This window comes from Anoplolepis gracilipes, chromosome 9 (genome assembly GCF_047496725.1).
Source record: "Anoplolepis gracilipes chromosome 9, ASM4749672v1, whole genome shotgun sequence".
Classification (NCBI taxonomy): Eukaryota; Metazoa; Arthropoda; class Insecta; order Hymenoptera; family Formicidae; genus Anoplolepis; species Anoplolepis gracilipes.
Genome location: NC_132978.1, coordinates 12,885,336 through 12,910,538, shown reverse-complemented (window position 1 = coordinate 12,910,538; position 25,203 = coordinate 12,885,336). Strand labels below are relative to the sequence as shown.

The window sequence follows — 25,203 nt, the reverse complement described above, 5'->3', positions numbered from 1 at the left end:
CAAAGTCACGGTGTAAACGCGAAGCGTATCCTTTCTTCGGGAACGAGCGGGATAAGATATCTAGAGACCGGAGAACGGAATGATAAAAAGGACGAGGGCAGGCCCTTCTCGTTGATTAACCGCGTGTTTCAGAAAACGAGTGCAAAAACAAACGTGGACGTCCTTAACGTGCAACACCTCGCAGCTAAAGAGAATCAGCTGCGTCGTTATATACATATTATACTACTCCGAAAATTGTCAAACGAGATAATAAACTGCATTATATACAATGTTTGTTGCCACCAATCGTTGAGAATATTAGAATTATCTCGGTGCCGCGGGTTACGGATGTTTCTCAAATGAGCAAATTGTCGCTCGAAATTTTTTTCTACTACTACTAATTTTAAGAATGATCGATTACGCAGAGAATTTAAATTTGAGAGATTTATTATACTTTTTGACGTTTCATAAGAGCTCTGCATATGTCAAAAAAAAGATGATGCGGCACAAACTCTAAAGAAATTTTATTTAATATTAATCATTACTAGATTCTTTCAGTAGCAAACAAGACCAAGAGAGACGAGCGGCCATCGATCTTTCTTGACCGTGTCTAATCGTAAGTAATCTCTGACGCGTTTTTGGCGATTTTAGAAAGGCCTTAATAGCTTTGGAGGGATGGCAGCTATTTTTCAAAAAATAGATACAACGCATAAAGGCACATCCGTTCACACTTGTTTTCAAACATGTGTAAGCAAACTAAAATAAATAATAGAAAATTAAGACACAAAAAAAGAGAGAGAGAGAATATTATATACGTTAAATTATGTTAAAATAAATTTGTGCTCTCTCTATTCACTGAAAAAAATAATCTTGCAACTTGAAGAAAAATTTTCTAGGTGTACAAAATTAAGTGAAAATGACAGAGACAAAATTTATATCTGTACTATTAGTGTAGTGTTTAGACAGAAAATTTTTCTGCGATGCCTACCTTTACGGCCTATTATTGTCAAGGACAATTATATTTGTGATTAATATTATAAACAATATTCTAACAGATAGAAAAAGTAGCGATAAATTTTAATTGAAACATCTAGAAATCTATCTACATTAGCAAAATATTTTTTTGAGTGTTGAAATATGTTTCGTTCATATGTCTAATAAATTGTTACTTTTAAAGCACGCCAAAAGTGACACTTTAAATTACCAGATTAACGACACGCGATTGCGATATGTATCGATGATTCACACACAAGCATGCATGTTGACGATATTTGGCAGGGAAAAAAAATTGCCCAAACGCGCCCAGGCACACCTGACTGGGAATTGCAGGACGCGATTGCATTTACGTGTTAATTACACCGATCCCGCGCCCTTCCTTTTTCCTCGTCCCAATCCCTCATCGCACTAAAGCGATAAATTACAAATCGGACCCCTTGGTCTCGCGAAGCAAAACATCGCGGGGCGCGTTTCGTCTCTCGTATTCTCGCGCTTCATTATTATATAGGCAGATGCTAAACGTTTCTCGGTGGGCCTGTGTTTCTTATCTTCGCCGCCTTCCTTTTATAAACCAGCCCTCTTTTTTTCTTTTTTCTTTTCACGTCTCTCATCCTAGCTCTCGCGCCTGCCACATTTTTAAAACACCGGTCGCGCGCGTGCTCGCCCGATACTCGGCTGAGGTTCTTAATGAATTTCTACGCAACCGCCACCAAGATATTAATCAAAGATGGGTAAGGCAAAGTAGAGCTCGCCTCCTTTGATACGATTTGATACGTTCGCGCACGCCCCGTTGGTTATTTGAAACTTCATCCGGGTATTATTCGTCGCGTGAAAAAGATGGAAAAAAGCCGAGAGCCGCTAAATTTCGACACCGTCGAGCGGTTCGGAGTGGACTCAAGGTAAATCCAGGTAAAAAAGTACCGCCAGGCTTCAATGGACTGTGAAATTTGCATTAACTTTATTTACGCACCCAGCAGCGGGGCGAGTTTTCACACTCGCCCCGCTGCGATCTGTAAAACAAAAACTTCCCGATCCACATTAATGTGATATCGCTATTAAACGCTAAAAAGTAAAGTCAGGGGACTTCTTCTTTTTCGCTCGATTTTTGTCTGGTAGATCCAGACGAAGATATCGGCCGTCGATAGGGACAAGTAAGGGAAGTAAAACGGCGCTTGCGTTTGCCGATCGTCTGATTTGCGACGACGCGACACGCCCAAAACCTTGCCTCAAAACTTCTCATCCGTATGTTGGTGCTTCAATTTGTGCGAACAAAAAGATGTAGTGCGGTGCGTGCCAAACGCGTATCTACATTATCGTCGGAATCACAACATCTTTATAATTTTAATAACGACCTTCCAATTTATCGCGTACATGTACACTTGCAGACATACATGGTGTCGCGATATTCTGTTTGCGCGATCGCTGCCAAAGATTGAAACCAACGACGCTAAAAAAAAAAGTACACGCGCGTCAACTTAATCGGGTGTCAATTGTGCATAAAAATTAGCATTCTTTACCACGATTTAATTCCAAAATAATCCTCTAATGTTTACACATCACGCTTGTAAAAACTTTATCTTGTCTCTACGGATCGAGATTGAAACACGTTGCGTATCTCTAAAGAATAAAAAAATTAGTCAAAGAGAGAGAGAGAGAGAGAGAGAGAGAGAAATTTTTACAGCTTGCAAAAACAAGCGTGAAAGAAAATAGAGCACAGTAGATTGATTTCATTCCTCGAATTTTGCCAGAGGATGATCAGGAGATACGTTTATTTTGCTGGGGGAAAAAAAGCTCGATTCGCGGCGACCCGCCCATCTTTACGCAAAAAAATCTCATCCGCGTAGCATTTTAATCCTTGCGCTATTAGATCTCACAACCGATCCTGAGAGAAATGTATATATTGCGATATAATTTCAAGCAGATTAATACATGTATATACAATTAATTTTCTTTCGACCTGTCTCTCGTCCGCCTGTCAATCACACTCTATTACTTGTCATTTTAATTACCAGACGACAATCTTTTTATCCGCTGTTTCAATCTACTTGAAATAATTTCATATCTAATTGTAAGCATATGCAAATGTAGACATATATATTAGTAATCTTTAATATTTATATATTAATATCTACTTTTACGTAGGCGTACAGTTTTGTCAGTTTGTCTTGTTTACAGTCATCTGATTAAAATTTAAGTAATATCCGTTCAATATTTTTTATTTATATATTTTTTATTTATATATTTTTTATTTATATTCAATCAATTTATATGGAATCGAGATCAATGACAATTGTTTCAGCTATTCCATTACCTTTCGTGCTTCCTTACTTTTTTTTCATTGACATATTTTTTCCGTGCTGTATCGCAGAAGCGAACCGATTCCCTTTTTATAAACAGGCTTCGCCAGATTGAATTCTCTATACCATTAAAGGTGTTGAGAGATCGGCGCGCATATTTCTGGGGAAAGACGTTTAATTCATCGCGTGACCCCGAGATTCACAATCGAAAAAACATACAAAGTCCATCGGAAAAAATTCAAGTCACAAAATAAATCGGCAACATATCGCGAAACATATCTCGGCAAAACGATATACACATTCTGGCGTGTCGTTAATACGTCATCCGGTTTGCTCGCCGAGATTACGCAGAGGATAATTTCGCGTAATAAGTGGACATATCGAGTCCTATCATTACCGCGATACTTAATTGGATCCCGTGACGTTCCTGATATCGTAATTTCATTACTTATCTTCTGTGCCAGATTGCATTTACGGAATTTCACTTGGCGAGCTCGCAAGGTGGTTTCGCGTTGCGAAACACCGTGGAAGCACCTGTGCGCGCCGTATTAAATAATCGCAAATCGATTCGGGAATTAAAAGGGTACGATAAAACTCGCCGTCGGGATACGTGTAAAGTACGCCACGATTAAATCGTAACCAATTAGAGGATCGCTCGCGTTATTTAATTATAATTGCAGCTCCAACAAATCAACGTCGCGCGTTATTTTGCAAATTAGATAGAGGGTGCGAAATATAATTTACAATTAGATTTATAGAGACTTTGGAAATTCGTATTAATTTCATTGAGACATTTGCAATATGACATATTTATAAAAAAAGATGCTTGATAAAGAAAGATGCATTTCTCGACTCGTATATTTCCTACTCTGCAACTTTCCCGATTCTCGGAAAAGTTGCAACTTATTCTCGATGCATTTTTGGGCCTCTCGCTATTGCACCTGTTGCTCCCGAAGGTCGAAAGAAGCTGCTCGGTAATTATGGAACAATCAATTAAGCGAAAGTTCAGAGCTGGACGTAAATGGATCGCTCAATTATAATGTATGTATCGTGTTACATGCTCTGATGTAGATATTGGTACTCGATTATCATGTAATTTTTTAATTGCCGAAATCATTTATCTGTGTCTCTGTGCTATTCGCTCCAATTTCTTTATTCTCTTGCATGTTGCGGTTACATTACAATCGTGCGAGCACGTGAATCGGAATACACATCTACACGAAAGCTCGTCCTAAATCACTATAATGGTACACTTCAACGCGAAAACAGAGTCACGATAATCGACGAAATCGCAATCTGATACGACATTATTCCATTTCGTTTTCGAATAGAATACAAGGAATTTAATATTGGAGAGAACATATTATTGTGTAATATTATACCAGCAAGTAAAACGCTAAAGGAATATTAATGAAATATTAAAATAATATAATTTTTTTATTTTTAATTTCATCTCTCATTTTCTTGTCTGTTTTACCGAAAGTTTCGAAATTTACTTATAATCTTATTATTACTGTTTGTTCCTTTATTGACGACTATATATGTATAATTACTGTACTGATGATATTTGTGAAAACTCTATCATTCATGCGTTTTGTTTTTTATCAATAAAATGTGTAAATACAAAGATATTTCGTAAGATATTTAAATCATCTTATATATAATTTTTTTCAAAGAATTATATTGAGAGTAAAATATTTCAAACAAATAAAAAGGAAATATTATCTAGTAATAACGCTCTGAATTATTTTCGAAAATTATTAGTTGTCGTTATTATTAGTTATCGTTACTTTTTTCGTTACTTTTTTAATGTTGAAACAAGATTAAAAATTAAATAAAAAATATACTTTTGTAATATCTTTTTTAAAAAAAAAATTTAATAATTGATATATTAATAAAATATCAATAAATTTTTTATTTTAAATTTGTAAAACCATAAATAATGAGGACAAAATTTTAAAACACTAAATGTATAAATAAAAAATCTTTAGTTTGCATTAAATTTACAACTATAGTCAAATACACGATATATTTTTTGTACTCTCGTAATTATGGTCCGTATTCAGAACGCGCTTACAAAGATGTTAGCACATTCTAATAATACGAACCTACAATATGAATATCTGTTGATAATTGAAGATTGAATATAAATTGAAAATCGGAAATATAATATGTCATAAATAGTTTAATATATATAAAGTAACGGTTAAATTCGTTACCACTACAGTTACAGAAAAAAAGGTAACGTCTTTACAAAAAAAAGAAAAAAAGTAATTTGTAAGGGTAACGGCGTTACAACAAGTAACGCGTTACTCCCCAACCCTGCATACAAGCGTAATCTCTAAATATAATATAAATGCTGCTTATAAATAGATAAATAATCCAACTCGGGATCTTGATCTTTTGGCGACAGAGGGGGTAAAAGGACGACTCCCTCTCGGCTCCTCTGCCTCACCTCGTTAAAAGGAACCGCCGTGGCGGTGTAATACCTCATTACATTTTTGCCACGGCGCGTAATGGCCTCTCGATTTACACCGCACGTTCATCCGCTCGCTCGTGCTCACGTTCGTCGCTCCGTTAGGTGGCAACCAATCGAGCCGATGAACCATGAGGCCGTCGTGGTAAACCTCCGGAGCGTTAACCAGTAACCAGTCGCTTCCACAGTAATTACGGGGCTGGTTCGCGTTCGCGTTTTATAGGCGAACCCTGCGACCGAGACCGAGACCGAGACCGAGACCGAGGCGAGGCGAGGCGAGATGAGACGAGACGAGACGGGACGGAAGGGGACGGGTCGGGACGAGACCGGCCAGGAGTCGGGGCTGCCGGGAGACGAGACGACTCACTCGCTCGATTATTGCATTACTCATGCATAGGGCTTGGCGCTTGGCGCGGGCAATACCACTGTTCCGAGTCGTAAGTGTCCGCAAATTCCTGCGTTCTTTCCGACGCGGATTCGCAGACCTCTATTCTCGTCCATTCCCTCCCTTCTCCGGTCATTCATAGACATTAAGATGGATTGGAAAAACTCTTGCATGTTGGAGACTTTCCAAAAGTCAAACAATACTGCCGTCGCAAAGCGATTTCCTCGGCACAAACACGGCAACAAACAATTTAAAGAGAAGCAATTAGCACATTCAGGCGAGAAAGGAAAAAGAGTTAATCGACAAGGAGCGCGCAGCTGGCGGAGGAAGGAAAGAAAGAAAAAGAGAACAAAGACGCGCTCCATGTGTCAGATGGATTGTTCGAAGCTAATTAAGAAATCGAACCCGTGCGAGGAGGCGCGTGCGAGAAAGGGCGATTACGCGCGGTCGTCGTCGACGGTACTCTCGATCCCGATTAATCCGATCTCCCGCTCGGACCATCGCCGACTCGGAGAGATCCTTTCGTGCACGCCTCGAGATACCGTTGTAAGCTGGATATTTATTGAGACAGGTGATCACGGGATGTATATGTATATACATATAATCGCGCCTCTTTCTTTATACGTCCCCTCCTCTTCCTCTGATCCACACGGATGTTCTCCATTCTCGGCGGGATCGAATTTATCGTCTTAGGCGTTGCCGTTCGACGTGGAGCTAACGTTTTTGCGCTAATTACACTATCGGTTTACAACCGAAGCTTTATAGACTATATTTGCGAAGGAAATTTCCGCGTTCCGTTATTTTCGGCGATTCGCGCAAAAATCAAAATTTTATTATACGCGCTAATTTTCTATAAAGCTTCTTCCATCCTCTCTACGTCTATATAATTAAGCGCGAAATATGAATATATAAAATAGGAGATTACATTTTTTTTTTTTTTTTTTTTTTTTTACCGCTGTCCTGTACCGCTATTCCGCCCCGAGGCTCGGTACGTAACGTAAACGTCGAGAGAAAGCTATCGATAGAACGCGCGAGTCAAAAGAAGACGTCAATTCGTTCGCCTCGAATCAACGCGCGACGATCGAGGGTCGCTCGTTTTCGTCGTAGTCGTCGTAGTCGTCGTTGAGTATTCATAAAGACCCGCGAGCTGCGCTTCAAGGCGGCAAACGGTGCCGGCTCTTTCTTTCTCTCTCCCTTTCTTTTTTTCCCTTCTCATTTATTTCTTCACATCCTCCCTTCTTCTTGCTTCTTCTTATTCGCACTTTAACGCCTCTACGTTCGCGTTTGCGCGCGCGTCATGTGTCGATCGCTCCGTTGCTCGCTTTGTCCCTCACCCTGTCAGCTTTTATGTCTCGTCTCTTTGACTAAGAAGGTTTTTGCGTTGGTCCAGCTTCGTTATGGCCCTCATATGAGTTATGCTAATTGAATGCGTGATAGCCAGCGACTTTAATTGGAATGGAACCGAGCTATCATGCACGGCCCCCGTTAGTATCGATTTTCAGAAAGGTTTATTGCGCAAAACTATAATGGTAGAAACGGAATATCATCATGTGACATTAATCGTCGCGAATCAATTTACACAAAACTGTTCAAGAGCTTCATTGCCGCATGCATGTACAACATAACGTAAACAAGTCTTTAAAATGAACTCGGGTCGATGTGACAATAATTCAATCCTTGACGATAAGATCATGAATTGTATACATATAAGTATGTCGTAGCCAAACGGTTATTTTAGAAAAATAGCTTTTGACTAGGCAAATGCTATCTGGCTGGTCAAATGACTTTCATTTGTTTATTTGAACTCAAAAAAATGATCTTGCAACTTGAACAAAAATTTTCTAGGTGTCAAAAATTAACTGACAATGAAACAGATAAATTATTAGCAATTACTGCGGTACTGCATATATTTTGCACTTGATTAATTTAAATGACAGAGACAGAATTTATATCGAAACATCTAGAAATCTATCTACATTAGCAAAATATTTTTTTGAGTGCGTGTTCAAGTGTTATTTTCCTACGCAAACAGCATTTATCTGAACACTATTTAGGAAATTAAAAATAAAGATTATTTTGTAAAGCAAAAATAGAGAGTGGAAAGATTCGAGTTAATTTCAGTTTACGAGGATTAATAAGATAATTATAAGTGAAATATACTGAAACCAATCCAGAATTTGCAAGTTTATAGAAACATACTATAGATATTATTATCAATGTGAGTTTATGAGGACAAAATGACATATATGAGCCTAATCAATCAATCCAGTTGCTAGTAAAGTATTGATTGTTGTGTAATGTTCTTAAACATAGATATTTTAGGAAATGTTAAAATTCTGTATTTTTCAAGAGTATTATTCTTTCTAATCAATTGATGAAACAAAAAATCTTAATTTAAAAAAACATAAAGAGGATTTTTTTGCAATAAAACATACTTATCATTTATCAACTGTCACTCACTTTTTAAATTTGTTATTAATTTGTATTGTGAGGTTTTTATTTTTACTATAATATATATTATGTATTTTAAAACAAGACTATGTATTAATATATTGTTTGCGTAGGAGTAAAAAATATCAAAGTAGTATATTTTTAAATATCCACTATTTTTGCTTTACAAAATAATTTTGATTTCTATTTCCCTAAATAATGTTCAGACAATAAACGAATGAAAGCCACTTGACCAGTCAGATAGTATTTGCCTAGTCAAAAGCTATTTTTTTTTTAAATAACCATTCTTTCAGGTAAATCTGTATGTTTCTCAATTTACATTAATAAAGTAAGTCTCATAATATATGAGAAACTAAATGAGAGAAATATGATTTACAGATACTTTCGGGCAAAATTGATGAGAGAAAGTTTAATACTTTAAGAAAGAGAAGATATCGCTATTCGTGATCGCTGCCTTAAATTATGTCCACAGATGTGGCTGGTGATATCGAATCTATCGATCACAATCTTTTGTAAAATCGCGCGTGGCTTTGCGTGTGCACTCTTGAAAAATGTCGAGGTAAATCCGTTTAAGGGTGCGCACGTTGTTACTATGTAAAAATTAAAAAAAAAAAAAAGAAAAGATCAAGTCGAGAAAAGATGCGCATCTCTTTAATATCATCGACGCGCCGTTTGCACCTGGTGCTACTTACTTGTCACGTCTGCGAGCGAATATTTGACCGACATCTTTAACTTAACGACTGATAAACGATCAAACCGGGCGCTAATCAAGAATTTCAACAAGAATTTAAAAAATATCTTATATACTTTTTTATCTAAAAAGTGTAAGAGATGTCGAAGACACCCGGTGCAGGCCCACACAACCTGGAGTAGAACGACTTGCTAAATTCCAATAATTTCGGGAGATTCAGATTGACTTCTTTATTAGCTGAACACCAACAGGTGAATCTATAGGATCGCTGGGCAGGGGAAGATCTTTAGATTTGGAGCAGCAAAATAATCTTTGTAGCTCCTTGTATATATGAATAAAACCATGCATACATTTAGAAAATGTATTCAAATATGCTTGATTCTTTATACGCCGATTAATTCTCATTTCAAAAAAATCTAAAGAGAGAGAGAGAGAGATAAAGAGACAGAGCGAATAACTGCGGTGCGATCGTCGGTGACAAAAAAGCGGATAATTGAGCCATTACACGGAAATGCGTAATAAACGGCGCAAGTAATTTTTCCGAGTATCGAATCGCCTCCTCGACTCCTCATGCCTTCTCCTTACGGCCGGCTTTAAATTATCCGTATAGCTACCCCCCTGGTTTAAGTACGCGTCTCGATAGGTATGCCGCCTAGTCGGAGAGATTCTCGCTTTTTGTTGTGTCTCATCGGAACGGATCGGGACTCGGGACTCGGGACCCGTGCTCGTCGTCGGATAACATCGATTTCTACCTGTCTTTTTCCGGCGCGCGACCCGCTTAAGGGACGCTTAAGCGTCCAGATTCCGATTTCAGTGTCAGTTGTCGGCCAGAGCGGTGTCCCTTTGTCTCGAATCGTATCTCGCGTATCGCACCCCGAATAACAAGAGGCCCCTGCTCGTAGATACCGAATAATAAACGCCCGGGCGCGAAGCAGGTGTAAAACGTGGCGACATACACGTGCCGAGCATAAATCGTGCGATTGCGATTGCAGATCGACAAAGGTCGGCCCTTTGAGATCTTGAGAGGGCACCCCGAGCCTCGAGTCGTGCATCAAACATCATGTTGGGCAATCGACGCTTCGATAATTCGTTCATTCGATCACGTTAGGAACATGTACGCTAATAGGGCTGCGATAACGATAATTAATTTACATCGATACTTTATTGAGGCGTCAGGCGATTTATTTAGATCAACGATGGCGATTATACGTGGCGATGTAACGCGACCGGCGTAATCCATTTAATTGAACACGGGCAATTTTTTGTGTTGCGTAATATATCGATCGCGCGTCCACGATAATACGATTGAATGCGAGTCATGAGAGTAAAGACGAGGCTAATTAGAGAAACATTTTTTATGTCAAAAGCGTTAAATTCCGCAAAGGGCAATAACGAATATGCGCAATTGCCGTAATGAAATGTTTGTACGAGCAGAATGTTCGCTTCGGTTTAATGCTCGAATCGCAAATCGAAAGCGAATGTTCTGCACAAAGGAGTATCACCGCCAACAGAGTTGCGCGAATTACTTTAATATTAGCCGATAAAATATCATTTACGTGCGATAGCTACGCAGTTTAAAACAACCAGCGCCGACTTTAGGTACAGCCTGAGCGAAATTTTCCAACACGATCGCTTCAACCCCTAAAAGCTTCGATTCGGAACGTAGGGTAAGCTCGGGTAAAGATGGCCATAGTTTTTTTAAATGCAAAAAAACATACTTTTATTTTTGTTATTTTTTAATAGTGTTTGACATATTATATTCACTGAAGCTTTAATTACGTAATATTATCGAAATTAAAAGGAAAATATTTAATTGAAATTTTATATTATATCAAAATAGTACAACGTAAGCATTGGCCATCTTACCCAACTTTTAAGGAAAAGATGACCACAATATTTATAAAAAAAATAGTGAAAACGAAAATAAAAATTATAGGTCATACAACAATTTACATATCTTTATAATAACGTCTAACGTTGATTACGATAGCTTATGTAACTGTAATTTATTCGACGTTATAACAATGTTTAGTGAACGAATGAAAAACTTTGCAGGTAGTCAAAAGTAAAAATATGAGATAAGATTCACAATATCGTTATTTCGAACAATGCATTCACATAAACTACTGTAAATATCGATTATCTTTGATAATGACTAAAAAAGTGCACAATGTAGCGATTATTGTAAAAATTACAGCCATCATTTACCCTAGTTCACCCTATAAATCCACCAAATAAATATAAATAAATTATAAATATTCAATAATGTCTGACGAAAGAAATTTCTTACAATAAATTTGCATAAATTTAATCAGGGTAAATCAAATTCGGAGACAAACAAAAGGGGGAAAACATCACGTCCTGAAGCCAGGAAAGCAAGGTTTACGCGAACTATATATTTACGCAACTATATATCCGGCGAATACTCCTCCGCTGTTGTAAAAAATTATACCGACCACGGACGATGTATCGTAAACACAGATCACCTTTATGGTTAATACATTATCACGGTGACGTGTAAGTAATAATGTTTCGTACGATGATGCCAGATGCGCCAATGTCACAGTCCATGGGTCGCGACGCACACCACGGGGGTCCCATAGGTCGTTCTTATTGAGAACCATTCGCGCGCGATTCCCGCGGTTCTCTAAACGCGCGTTCTCTCGCACACGGGCGTGCATGCATGCATGCGTGCGTGCGTGCGTGCGTGCACGAGCGCCCCGTGCGTGTACGATGCCATTACGCGCGCGCGTTACTTTCCCGCGATGACCGCAAAACTACCCGCGATTAATAATTACGTCAATTACGCCATTAAGCTGTTTATACAGGCGGTGCATCGGATCGACTCTCGAGGGTTGAGATTACGTAAAACCGTTGCGCTATTTTCCTTGAATAATGCCATTATATTTATTGTAACTTGTACGAGCAAGAAGGATGAAATCTCTGAAAAATGATGGAAACAAAATGAATAAAAGAGGATCTCACGACGTTTCCTCAAATTACAGGCATTGAAATTCTTCGTCCCCAGTGACTCTTGTACATATTATATATATATATATATATATATATATATACATTGTACCTCCCGTATCCTTTTTCATATTTTATTGTTAACATCTTTTCAGGATACATCGAGTCATTGACACGCGGGGTAAAATCGCACGCACGGTCGGTGTCGAGAGACAATTTCCGGGCGATGATGGGCGAGGGGGCGAGAGGGGAGGGAATCGCTCCTTAGGCGTTTCGTAAGAATTTCGCGTCCGCGGCCAGATTCCAACGACTGGTTTTACATCGAAACTGCAAATGGATAGGGGCCTAAAATATGTCGGCCCAATTTGCCGGTGTCTGCTGCCTCTGGGCCTGCCTGAGCGACCGGCGATCCCAGTTTCCTCTCCTTTTTGCTCTCTCTCTCTCTCTCTCTCTCGTTAGTCGCCCCGAGCTGCCCCCTTATACACGCGTACTTTCCACCTCTCTCTCTCTCTCTCTTCTTGCTTTTTGACTTACGTTAAGGGAGATGTATGCGGTATCTCTCCCTCGGTGAATTCGGGTTTGATTGGCCGGGTACAGGTGCTCTCGTAAGGGACGCCAGCAAGTACGGTAAGAAGGACGGCTTGTCGCTGGTGGCAAAGTGTATATGCGTGTCCCGGAAAATCTCGGTTAACAGATTTACACCCAAGTGCATTGCGTGTTTGTTCGTAACAGGACCAGATTTAATATCGAGGCTAATTACCAAAGGGACGTTTCCATTCCGCGATTCCACGAAGTAAATTATGCCGCGCGGTATAAGCATATTTCGCGTATTTTAAATTTGACGGACAATCTCGAAAAAGTGCTTATACGAAGATTAATCGAAAAACTGCATTTTATTTATGAAGCGGTTATAAAATTAAACTTGGAGCTAATAACAATTGGAAAAGAATATCTATAATAATTCTACGATCATTTGGCGAATGTAAAGCGCGCGAGAAAAAATTATTTCTGTTACGCATAATTATTCGCTTTAAATTTCAAGTTTAGGTTGATAAAGAGTCTCAATTTTCTCATCTGATTATTAAATTTTGTGTAAGAATGGCTTGAATCACAATGCGAAAACTTTTTACAACTCTAATAATTTTAAATCACTTAAATATTGGAAACATTGCATTGATTGAGAAGCTAAGAAACAGTAAACATTTAATTTTTCCAATTTATCTTTAAAAATAAAAACTTAATAAAAAAGACTTGATTTAGTTTTAGAAACTACTCTTACGATTCTTATAATTGCTTATATTAAATACATTAAATGTGATAAAAAAATAAATAAATGATAAAGATAACATCTTGATATAAAAGGAATAAAGACTAATAGAAATTAATACACATTGCCGAGTTTGAAGAGGATATAAAAATGTTTGATATTTTTTTTAATCTAAATCACTATTCTTTGTGTTATCTGTACTTTTAAAAAATCTTAATTCGGAAAATGCGTTAGGTGTAACTTATCGAAATACGTATTTAACGGTTTGATCGATATTTTTCAAACATCCGGCAATGTATTCCTGTCATTTCGAAAAATTCAATTGTAGATTGATAGTCACCATAAAGTCGCCGTAGCTCGCAAATTTTCGTTAAATTTTCAGGACTGGATAGAGAGGAATCAGCTGAGAGGACAGGATGATTTTATAAATCTCGAAAGGTATATGAGCGAAATTTATTACAAAATAAAAGTCTGATGCTCGCGATATCAATTCAACAATGATCACTCGATTGAAAAATCGACTGACTATAAAAAACCATAAAAAGAAGCGATCCTATCCGTCTGATTTTGCAAATAGTAATATATTTAAAATAATAACCTTATGCTCATTTACATTTTAATCTAAACATTACTATTACTCTCTCACCATGTGTAATTATTTTGATAAAAAAATTCCTTTTTTTCTCAAATTAAATCATATTCTCAAATTTTACTGAAGAAATTACTACTGAAATGAGATATATATATATATATATATATATATATATATATGCACGAATATTATTATTATTATTATTATTATTATTATAAATATTCCTTTTTGTTTCTAAATAAAGAAAGTAACGCACTGTATTATTTCTTCAACAATTGGGATATTTTCGGAGTAGTTGGCTCAATTATTTGCTCATTGGATCTTTCTTTTTCTTTCGTTCTCGTTTTCTTCGTCGTTCTCTGTCTACTGTTGCGATCGCGATCGAGGAATTAAAATTGCTGAAACTCGTCACGCGGCTTGCGAACGTTTCTGCAGAAAGAAAGAAATCATTGGCGGATCGTGGCACAACGATCAATTCTGAGACGGTTGTAAAGCGCGTTTTGTCGGACCGTTCAAAAATGATACCGAGACATACTACATATATGCTACGTCGCAAGAATCATCCAATTATGGCACGGAGAAAAATACCACAGAGCCTGATTGGATAGTTAAGACGTTCTACTCGCGTCTGCACGCACTCTCGGCCACAAAAGTAAAACAATTTCGCTCGAGGATACAAATCAAGCATCGCGGAAGTTTATCGAAAACGCGGTCTATCTTTTGCAAATTGTCATCTCTTCTCTAAACGCTGTTATCTTTATGAAACGTTTGAAATAATCTTTTCCATGATTGTTATAAATATATAGAAAAGGAGCAATAATAATAATAATCACAATTACATAAGTACACACAGAAAAATCATCCTACTGCTAAGAAAAATAATTACTCAATTAATTTTTTTTCGTATAAATTATTTCTAACGAAGAACGACGTTTTCTTTAGCTTTTAAATATACTTATTACAAGTATATTGTAAAAAAAATCTCATTGTTATATATTTGAAAGAATTTACTTTTTTTAGAAGAATATTTTATCTGTCAACTTTATATATGAAATTAAACAAATCGAATTTTTATTTTAATTAAAAATTTTGAGTATTCTTAGCAAGTTTTCTTGGAATGTTACAAGTACTATTATTTAGAAAATATTTTGAATAAATTTTATGCTTCTGATGAGTTTGTGGGATAGATTTATGAATATACATATATATAAATTTATAACATATTTGACATAATATTATTCACTTGAATGTAACATGTAGTATTTTTCTATGTGTAATAGAAAGTTTCATATCTTGCATTGCAAGATTAACGTGTCACGCCGCCAAGCAGGATTAATTAAATTAATCGCGACTGCGAAACCGACCGCGCAATTTTGTATCGAAATCGTCCAATTATAGCGTGAAAAAAAAAAGGATCTTTATCAGTTAGTTAAAACCTTTTACTGGTCATTCTCACAAGCGTTGAATCACGATCGTTTTTCTCACTTTGGCTGGGAGAAGGAGAGAACGAATGTAAGAAGCAATTTTCGCACTCCAATATCTCGTAATATGTCTATATAAATAAGTTACACTTGTCGCGAGGATAACATCCGAGTTGAGATTGGTCCGATTACCGTAGAAAATTGCACGCTAACGCGAGTACACCCGGTGAAGAGAGAACTTAAGTGATTTTCAATCCGTGCCGGATGATGCAATTAGATATACAATGTTGCATTTTATGCGGTTTCGAAACTTGCCATTTCCTAAATTCGACCCTTTAGCGATGCTCGCATTCATTAGGACTCGCCGTACCTTTATTACAATCTTAAATCTCGGTTTAATTCCGGATCTCGTTATCGATAAAAGTTATAGGATTAATTATGTTAATTGTTCAATGCGACGAGTGAAAATTCCTCTCTGCTCTCAGCTGCAAAAATCAGCCAATTAAAACATGGAGGGAATATAGATAGATATATTCGCGGAGATAATTCTGGCTCAAACTCTAGATATATAAAGGCGCAAGCTACTTTATAGTATTTATACGACGATTCTCCGAAAATATTGCAAGATAGGCGTGCATTTAATTCTGCCAATCGCTAATGCATATGTAATTCGCAACTGATTCCCGTCCAAATTGATTTTCTGTTTATCTTGTGGATAAAGAAAATATTTTGAAGACAGGTTTAGCTTCTGCAATTCAGGATCGATTAACGCGATCTCTCAAGCAAAAATCAGGAAAATGCACAAAGTTGCCTTCTCGAATAATTTGCGTGCGCTTTGCAAATTAACTATACGTAACGTAACACGCGCAGTTTCACCGTAGTAAGAAATTATAAGAGCGGATAAAAAGCGAGCCCGTCGAGCCGAGATATCTGCGGTGTTGTGTAACCTAATTAAAAAATTAAGAGCAACGGATAATTTAATTCGCTTCGTTGCATAAGCCGTCGTTCGCGACGGGACATTCATCGAATGCAACGCGAGGGGGAAAAATCACGGAGTCGGCGCCTTTTTGTCCGGCGGTTTTATCGCGCTTCTCTCAGGCTGCAGAACCGTTTCTCATGAAAGAAAATCATCCAATTACAGATCGGCGCCTATCTCTCGGATCTTTCGGACGAAAGAGCGCGTGTACCGACGAGGGACCGAAGGGAGAAAACCAAAAGTAGGCGAAGAGGGGAAAGGACGGGGTGAGGGATGTTCAATTATTTCAATCGAGCGCGACTCGAGTGCGCGGGATGAGGGGTCGGTCGCGTTTGAAAATGGGTGTGAACGCTTGTGACAACTTACACAGTGTTATCTGGTAGTAGCAGAATGCGCTGGTAATCCTCCGGTAAGCCCCCGCTAAGCCACGGGGATCCACGTGCCACGTGATATATGATACACCTCAGGGGCTTACCCTTAACAGCGCCAGACACAGTTGCACGGAAACGCAGTACTCTGTGCGGCTTATTATTTCGATTCGGATGAGTCTACGTAGACGTATTGTAACGCGAAGCGTATCTCCGTCCTTCGACGCCGTCCTCTCGTCATCGAAATTTAATTACGCCAATTAACTAACGCGTTGATAAATCGTAACCCGAATTATTCCAAAAATTAGAGACTCTCTACTTCTCTAGTCTTTCACTTACAATTAATCGAGATATATAATCGAGTCGAAGTGTAGCGTTGGCTTGAAACTTCGAATGCAGAGTTGTTAGTATGCGATAATCGACGGGTGTGTCGAGGGTGCTAACGAAGGGTGGCGCACACGCGCGAAAGAGAACGTCACCCTGGCGCGTGTCAGATCGATCTGCGGGAAAACATATTTAGAGCGTTTACACTTGGTAGATATTGAATCGATTATTTTGTAAACACAACACGGCGCTGGTATTTTTCTATCCCAAAAGATAATTCCCGTATTCTTGGTGGTCGGTCATAAATCTTTGAAATGGAAGAGATAGGTGTCTGTTGTAATGTCATTATTAAATAAAATTACGTTAGATAATTTTACCTTACTAATTATGTAATATCAACTCCGCGTCCCGAATATACAGAGATCTGTTAAAACCATAAATCTTTCTCCCGTGTAATTTAAAAATAATCAATAGAATTTTTCTTTTTTCAAGATTGTCGAAATCGCTTCGATTTCGTATAATGTCCATCATTTCAACGTCAATTCAGAAGCGAGCTCGACGAATAATACTCGCGTTTTGCGTAAAAATTGTTGAGAATTTTTATAATTCGCCGATTATGGTGCGACGGTTGCGCAGACACGACATCGAAGATGTTGCGTCTTGACTCTGACGACTGACAGAATCATACGGGTAGGTAGACATTCGTCGTGTGTGGGATGTAAATTTCGAGTTTTTTTCGTACTCGTACGCGTTTCCTCACCTTGCTTATTATGATATCGTAAACTCCGAAGGTGGTCCACCTCATCAAGCGATCACACGCACGACCGAATTATGTAATAATAAGCTATCAACATATGTCAAATTGATATTTCCTTTTTTTCAATCTCGCCGCTTTTCCTTGCTTTTGCTTCTGAAATTGCAATCACGCACAAACTTTCTACAAATGTAAATTCGTCATTTTGAGAAATAATACTTTTGCGGTCAATTTCATCGAAAGACTCCGACCGCGTTTCCCTCCTTTGTGTATTTTCAGACAAATGTGTGTCAATGTTACGTCGGTATAAATCAAATCTTCTTTTTTAGACTCGAATGAAAAAAAAAAAGATTGCAATTTACACGCGAAAGATTATTTTATACTCGTTTGACGTTCGAAGAAAGAAACAGGGATAGAAAAAAATGCGCGAAATTTCACGTGCCATTTTAAAAGATTCAAATTTGAAATTATGAATTTTGCGCTTCCTTTTGCTTTTCTTTCGCTTCTCTCTGTCTTTTCTGTAAGCTTTTTTCTCGCCTAACGCAAAGAACTTTACCTAGACTTCTCGCGAGATATGCGTGCCAATTTCGTGGGAATAATTTGCAAGGCGTTACACGAGTCTCCTGCAACAAAATTGCATACAAACGGTTTCGAACGCGAGGCAACAGAGAAAGATATTGCAAAAGGTATGCTGGCATAAAAGGTAGAGAGAAACCGAGGTGAGAAGATCGAAGCGAGAGTTCGGAACCTTTTCATTTGTTTTACTGTGCCCCCGGGCGCGATCGGTATCGATAGAGTTATTTTAGTCAGGCGAGCACGAGCTCGATCGTAACGGGCTAAAGCGAATGTATAGTCTTGTTCGAATTCAATTTGCTTTTCCTTTTTTTTTTTTTTTTTTTGAAGTAAAATCTGTGCATCTTACTCTTATTAGTGTAACGAAAGGACGTTTGGTCTTTGGAAAACTTTAATTAAAAAAAAAAAAAAAAAAAAAAAATATTATTCGGCAAAAGCTATCCTATTTTTATTTTCAAGCGTCTTTGAATAATTTTTGCTAAAATGGCGGATCGACAGCCCCGTCCCTACGGTATGTATAGTGGCTTGTAATAAAAATGCTCCATATTATATACTGCACGATTGCCGAGCGAGACGATTGCTCGACAACCGGGACAACGCATAGTGTTGGGCACGTGTGCGACCACGTCATTAGGACCACCCTTCGCGGTGCATTTTTTCGCAAGCGTAATGGCGCTTCGTGCGCGGAACATTTAGCCCGGACCCAGCACGGTAAATTGTCCCGGGCCCCGGAGGTGCGACTGCAAATGACACCGGGGCCGACAACGCGCCCCGCAAAATTGCAACGCTCTAAGCCAAATCTCCGCCAGTCCGCGAATATTCGCACGAATCTTCTTGCACGCTTTTCTGAATGTAACACCAGCGAAAGCCGGTGGCTTTCGAGATTTCAAAGGGGGCGCAATACGCATTTACGGACACACACGGCAATGCAAAATGACCCGCGAATTACGCGCCGGTTAACACGCCGGTGCGGTGATGCAACAACAATGATGTCTGAAACTACTTTTCGCATGCCACCGATATATTACAAGGCACTTGGAATAATAACAGTAATAATATTAATAGCAATACTGATAATAATCTTGCATTAACGGTTGTATTATACAGGCTCGGCAAGTCACTCCGTGAAAAGTAACAATTTTATGCTGTGATTTTACGTTATTATTTATACTGTGTGAAAATATATTCTATATACGTATATTACGATTCCGTGATTTCTGTGACATAATATTAATACGACAAAGAGCAAGGGAAAGACTAACAAATTTTCTATGTCGTGTTCTATGAATCCTCTTCCATGTCAGAGCAATTAATCTTGTGTGACTTTTTTAACGAATTAAATTGATCTGTTGTTGATAAATAACCATAGGTTAAATATAATTTTTCTTTTAATAATATTATGTTATTCTATACAAATTTTCAGACATCATTCTCAGTTTAAAAAAATATATTTGCTAAAAAAAAGAATTGAAACAATCTGATAGAAAAAGTGGTCTATAATAAATATGAATATTAGTTCTTTTTTTAAATTTTTTAAACTTTTAGTTATAAAAAAATAGTAGTATGGTTTTGATGTATTTTTTCTTTTGATAAAATATATTTAATATATTATTTTTAGTAAAGGGTAAACTCGAGTAAGATGGCCATAGTTTTTTAAAATGCAAAAAACATACTTTTTATTTTTTTTATTTTTTAATAGCGTTTGACATATATTATCTTCACTGAAGCTTAAATTACGTAATATTATCGAAATTAAAAGGAAAATATTTAATAGAAATGTTATATTGTATTATCAAAATAGTACAACGTAAGCATTGGCCAACTTTTAAGGAAAAGATGACCGTAATATTTATAAAAAAAATAGTGAAAACGAAAATAAAAATTATAGGTCATATAACAATTTACATATCTTTATAATATGTCTAACGTCGATTACGATAACTTAACTGTAATTTATTCGCGGTTATAACAGTTTTTAGTGGACGAATGAAAAACTTTGCAGGTAGTCAAAAGTAAAAATATGATATAAGATTCACAATATCGTTATTTCGAACAATGGTAAATATCGATTATCTTTGATAATGATTAAAAAAGTAATCGCACTATATCGCGATTATTGAAAAAAATACAGCCTATGGCCATCATATCCTAGTTTACTCTACATACACATGTATGCATATTATGTGGTATATAATATACCCGCGGGTATATTTTGATAGCATATTCATTCCGACCTGCAGAGACGCATATTTTATTTTTTACACGTTCTGTGGCCTCTAAAGAAAATATACGATCATTTAATTATTTACGCAGGAATCTAAACACAGACACGTGTCGCAACGTTCTGCGTGACCAAACGGAGCACGTAACCAAAAATCTCGTTGGTTTTAATAAGCAGGTAGGTTGGTCTCGTGCTCACGGCGGAAGCCGCAAAGAGACGCGCGAGCACAGACGGAGGAACGATTTTTTGACATAACCATAGTCTCGGCACGTCACAGATAATGACTCTTGAAATCGGCGCGTTCCTGTTTCTTCTTCTAAGGCCGCGGCACGAGAACGAAGCGACGAGAGGAGAGGCGAAGGGGGGAGAGAGAGGATTATAGGGAAAACCTATACCTGTACACGGTCGTGTCCCGGCGAGAAGGCGTAAACGCCTCGACGAGAAATCCCGTCTCGTCCAGAGACATTTATTTCCTCTACAAGTTTGGTCGAGGCAGACGGTTGTTCGACACGGCCAACTTGGTGATATCGGGGAGACAAATCCGCATTCCTCGTCGGGGAAGACGCGATACGCAAGAAGCTGTCGTCGCGGATCGATCCACGTGATACACATTCGCACACATGCACGTTTTGCGGGACAAAATGATCGGTGGCGACAATTTGTGTCTTTGAGTGACGAGATCCCGCGAACGTGGTTACGATGTAAAGCTTTCTTACGCGCGCGGTGAACCGAGAATCTTCTTTTTCCTTCGTATATATATATATATATATTCCCTATCAGTACACATGTTCAAAAGATGTTTGTAGGAAATCCATAGAATGTTAAAACATATTTTAATATCCTGTGAATCTAATTTATGTGTGCTGATAGGGTTGTAGAGAGGGTCAAGAGAAGGGAAATAAATGTAACCATTTCGCTCGAAAAATACCAACAAATTTAAGAGAATTGATTATTCGGATTTGCTTCCTGAAATATATATATATGTGTGTGTATCTCGCTATAGTGTAAATTATAAAGGCATATATATAATATACAAAATATCTAATAAACGTTGCGTTATCAATCGTGAACCTTCCTTCCCTCGCCTGACGATCCTAAGTCGCACCCGGAGCTAATTTGCATAGGTTTCGAGCCGGACGTCCGTCGCATGCATATATATATCGGGTTGCGAAAACACATTACGATAGAATGCCAAGACGATAAAATGTGTTTCGCATCTAATCGCCAGACGCCAATCGTAAACGCCAATCGTTTGTCCTAAAATTTATATATAACAAATCGCAATTACGACCGGGGACATCCGCTGCCTCACATCGGGGTCTCGGATCAGCCTCCGATCTGCCACATCTCTCTCTCTCTCTCTCTCTCTCTCTCTTTTTTTTCTCTATGCGCGAATGCGATTTATGAGAGCCACCGGGTACGAAAAAGCCTCTTGGAAAGTCAATGCGAAATTTTAGGGTGCCGCCTACTTGCGCTTAGATTGGTTGGTAGAAGCGTCCGATGCACCTATTACCAGCAGGACAACGCGTCCCAATCTCCCCTTTTTTCGCTTCGTTGCCTTTTTGCGTGCGTCCACCGCACAGAAGGCAAGAAAGTAGAGTAAAGTAAAATAGAGTAGAGTAGAAAAAGAGAGAAAGACGGAGAGGAGAAAAAAAAAATTTGCGGGAGAGAAATGCGCTTCGATCTTTGCCTCCGAGGGGACAGTTGCCGCCGCCAGTGTTCACCTGCCTTTGAGAATCTAAGCGCACGAAATCACGAATGCCTATTAGCCAAAGTGTGTCTCGATCAGTCCATGTCCACAGCATGCAGGCTCTCGTAATAGCGCAATCCTTTCGCGATCGGATCTCACGAGAGCTCACTTTGTAAGAAAGATTAAAAACTTGAAACGAAAAAAGATTTTTTTCGATGAGACGCGCCGCAAATATATGTATAATAACGTGTAACACGCGACAAATAAAATTATATTTATTTATACGATACATTGAAATACATGCAAATCATATATTTACTCGAAACTTGTAAATAAATTCCCTGGTTTTTTAAAAATATTTTTTGTACAAAATCCCAGAAAAGAATATTTTTAAGAAATTTTTCTAAAATAAATTTTTTATTGTATGCATTTTCCAATGCTTTTCATTCAAACGAAAAAAAAAAACATGAAATCGCATTTAAGTTTCAAGGTTTACAAATGTGTGTATTAAAGAGCTTTCGTAAGATAATTTTTCATAACACATTTTCATTTTTTTGTCACTAAAAATTACATTAAAATAAATACTGAATATATAAACATAAAAACATATACATAAATATATATTTATAATATATTTTTTAAATATATTTTATTCTTATAATTTTTATAATTATATTTTAAGACATAATTTATTTGACATTTTAATCGCTTACAATATAAGAGCCAAAATTATTAAAGATAGAATTTTTTTTTTTTAATTTCCCGAATTCCAATAAAATTCTATGAAAATTCCTTGATTGTTCCAGATGCGAAAGAAATCCCTGAGAAATCCAGGTTTTCCATGTTTTTCTATGGAGTAGACACCCTGTATCTAGCCTCTGACGAGTTTTCAACTTTACGATCGGCACATCATACGATGCGTTAAAGAAGAAAGAGTAATTTAACGCGCGAGCATGCGAGCGTCAATTATCATTCCTATACGGGTGATTATCACGCCACATAAATATAAGTTCGAAAACTTTCTTGCCTTGGCAGAATGTTTTTAGTCACGCTGCTAATTATTGTTATAATTGTGAAAAACGTCTTGATCATATATTTAGTAAAATTAGCGATCATATTTTACTTGAAATTTTAAGTGCTATCTAAAATCATATCAAGTGCTATCTAAATCATATTATAAGCGTAAATGAATTTTCAAGCGAATAATGTACTCAAAAACCGTGAAGCACGCGCATGTTCTGCACGATAAAGTACATTAAGAAAAATGTAAATCTAACGTACATATATAAAAGTTCTTGGGAAATTTTCTATTATCTTACATGTACAAAAATATACGAAATAGAATTATATAATTTTATTATCTTATATAAAATATACAAAATAGAATTGTATAATTCTATTATCTTATATAAAATATTATAAAAGTTTTTAGCAAATTCTATTAGCATAAAGTAATTAAATTAAATATAAATATAATTAACAGTGTAATCAAAATTAAAAAAAAAAATATTTCTTAATAAGTCTCAAGCAATAAAGTCTCCATTAAGATCTATATGTTACGTCTTATCGATATGAGTGAGACTCGAATACGACATATACAATACAATAATCGTTTATACGACTCACAACTGTGTTTATTGCTTGAAGGTCGACTGACTCTAAAGTACGCATTATATAAATCAAAATATAATTACGAAAATTTAAGGTCCATTACAATCCCATATTTAAAAAAAAAACTCACCGATAACGACCGTCGATATTGAGACAGGTAGTCGTCGAGCCCTTCGACGAGAACACGGGGTGCCACGATAATGCGTGTATGATAATGCGCGGTCGAAAATATCGCAATCGGACGACATTAGACGTATCGACTATATAATATACCCCGAGCCGAGTGCTCATCATAGGCTATCATATATTTAGGCAGATGCGACAGAAATTGAACGTCTTTTCGGCGTCCGGTCACCGGCGATCGCTCTCTCTCTCTCTCTCTCTCTCTCTCTCTCTCTCTCTCTCTCTCTCTCTCTCTCTCTCTCTCTCTCTCTCTCTCTCTCTCTCTCTCTCTCTCTCTCTCTCTTACTTTTTATCGTCATTTCGATCGACTTGTCTCTCCTTTATCTCTCTCATCTTACCTTCTCCCGTTATTTGACGCGTCGTCGTCGTCGTCGTCGTCGTCGTCGTGTGCTGGCCACGCGACACGTAGCGGATGCGAATGTGTATCGACTCTCTCTTACATCGACAGGCCCGGTCTAACTGGGTTATGGAATGCATTAATGCGCGAGGGCTCGATTACAAGGTAGACGCGATTGATTCGGGTGCCATGCGTGCCGAAATACGCGCAAGTAATTTGCCAGATTGAACGTTTCTAGTACGCTAGTGCGCAATTTCGAGGATTCGTGATTGCGAGTCCTAAAACGGGTCCTCCGCCCGTCCCCGACGAGCATTCGCGTTTTATAGTAATCGGGAAAGAAAAAAAAAAAAATAATAATCGTTTGCCACCCAGATATCACGTGTTCAATGACTTAATTCTTCATTATGACTGAAATTGCACAGGCGATATACATAAGAAATTTCGTTCATTCGCAAATTGCGTCAAGATTATTTATACGAGGTATCTATCCTTCATATAAAATATTACATGGCAAATTACCTCTCGAAGATGGTTTTCCTAACATTAATAACAATTAATTTCTTGATACGTATCTAAAATTATCTCACAGTCGGGTATAATCGCGAGTAAAAGATGGGACAGTTAATCGAGAGAATCTTGCC

General features: G+C 37.6%; 1 protein-coding gene across 1 annotated transcript in view; it reads right to left on the bottom strand.

Annotated features, from left to right (window-relative positions):
• The window catches only part of Poxn (paired box pox-neuro), a 52,772-nt gene extending 28,380 nt beyond the window's left edge, over positions 1–24,392 (bottom strand). The window contains exon 1 of the mRNA XM_072900005.1: positions 24,173–24,392. The gene's annotated coding sequence lies outside the window, so the exon portion shown is untranslated. The remainder of the gene's footprint in view (positions 1–24,172) is intronic.
• Positions 24,393–25,203: the final 811 nt, after the last annotated feature.